At 37.4% G+C, this 1857-nt stretch overlaps 1 non-coding gene across 1 annotated transcript; it reads left to right on the top strand.

Moving 5' to 3' along the window:
- The first annotated feature begins 1414 nt into the window (after positions 1 to 1414).
- On the top strand, positions 1415 to 1521 carry LOC131244846 (small nucleolar RNA R71). The gene has a single exon (XR_009170617.1). It is a non-coding gene; the product is annotated as a small nucleolar RNA R71 (small nucleolar RNA).
- Positions 1522 to 1857: the final 336 nt, after the last annotated feature.

Below are 1857 nucleotides of genomic sequence, written 5' to 3'. Positions count from 1 at the left end.
CGATAAAGTCTTTTAGGTAGTAGAATTTCTCAACCTGAACCAACACATCCTCAATTACCCCTCTCGATACACGAACTGAGCTATCAGCAAATTGTAATGTGGTTAAGGTGGGTTTTAATTCACCCAAACCTAGCTGTTTGTAGACTGAGTAAGGAATCAGATTTATGCTTACTCCTAAATCAAGAAGTGCATGCTCAATGCGGTAATTCCCAATTACACAAGTGACGGTTGGGCTACCGGGATCTTTGTATTTTTGTGGTACATCTTCTTTAGGATGGCACTTACTTTTTCAGTTAAAAAGATTTTCTTTTGAATATTTTACTGTCTTTTAGTCATACACAAGTCTTTCAGTAATTTAGCATATGAAGGTATTTATTTAGCCGCATCAAGTAGAGGAATGTTGACCTTCACTTATTTCAACACCTCTATAATGTCCTGAGAGTTAGAGAGAGATTTGGTGCAACCAACCATTGGGTAAATGGAGCAATTGTCTTGTCTTAAAGTTTCAGTTCTTTTTCTTATGGGACAATGTTAGGTCTATCATCGTTGTCCTTTTCTGGGTCCTTAGGCTTTTCAACCCTCATCGGAATAGTTTTGTCAATGGTCTTTCCACTCCTAAGAGTAATGATAGATTTAGCTTTCTCCATCTAATTTGAAGAGCTGGGATCACTTATCTCATATTGCGGTTTGGGATTGGGGAGATGTTGAGCAGGAAGCATCCCCTTTTCTCCAATTGTTAAGTGTGACTCTATCCTTTGAACAGACGACGCAAGCATTTCAATCACTGATCTGATATCATGGATTGCTTATGCCAAATTCTGATTAATTTGCTATTGGTCTTGAATATGTTTTAGAACCTGATCCTCTTGAGGTTTCCCTTGGTTTAGAATTTGGTTAAAGAAACCTAGCAGTTTGTCCATTCCTCTAACTGAAGTTTTGATGATTTCTTCAATTAATATTGTATGTATTGGAGGTAGATTCATTGAAAGGTCTTTGGTAATTATTCACGACATTAGATTGCTCATTTAACCCTCTTAAAAGGCAAGTATTGTTTGACAATTTTCGGTTGTGTGAATGTTGCAAGTATAAATACCGTAAACAATTTCCTTAACCTTATCCTTCTTTAGTTCCATGGCCCAAAATTTTCTTATGAGATTAGACACTTTTAGCATTGATATCATTATCCTTTTTCAGAAAGTATAATTCGCACCTCTTTTGATTAAGTGGGCGTAGAAGTGGTACTAGATTTTGGGTTAGTGTCCCATGATTGTGCATTTTCAGCAAGTCTGTCCAAGTAGTCCCACACATCATCGACATTTTTATTCATAAATTTTTCATTGCACATTGTCTTAATAATTAGGGTATGGAAGATGTTAGACCATCATAGAAAAAGTGTGTAATGCGCCACGTTTCAAAACCATGTTGTGGGCATGAACTGACAAGATCCTTGAACCGCTCCTAACATTGAAAGAATGTTTCATCCTCCCTTTGGGCGAAGTTCATGATTGACTTTCTAAGGGTGTTCGTTTTATGATGTAGAAAAAATTTCTTTATGAACTCCCTTATCATGTCATTCCATGTGCCAATAGATCAGGGACGTAGTGAATGCAACCACATCTTATCCTTCTCTTTCAAAGAAAAGGGAAAGAGTTTCAGTTTGACCGTGTCCTCAGACACATTTGGAAAATATAAAGTCGTTATGATCTCGTCAAACTCTTTCAAGTTTAGATATGGACTTTCAAATTCAAGTCCATGAAATTTTGGAAGGAGTTAGATCACCCCTGGCTTGATATCCATGTGTCCCATATTTTCTAGAAAAACCATGCATGAGGGCGTGCTCACCCCCGCCGGTTGTAA

Source organism: Magnolia sinica, chromosome 4 (genome assembly GCF_029962835.1).
Source record: "Magnolia sinica isolate HGM2019 chromosome 4, MsV1, whole genome shotgun sequence".
Taxonomy (NCBI): domain Eukaryota; kingdom Viridiplantae; phylum Streptophyta; class Magnoliopsida; order Magnoliales; family Magnoliaceae; genus Magnolia; species Magnolia sinica.
This window is presented reverse-complemented; position numbering and strand designations above follow the sequence as displayed.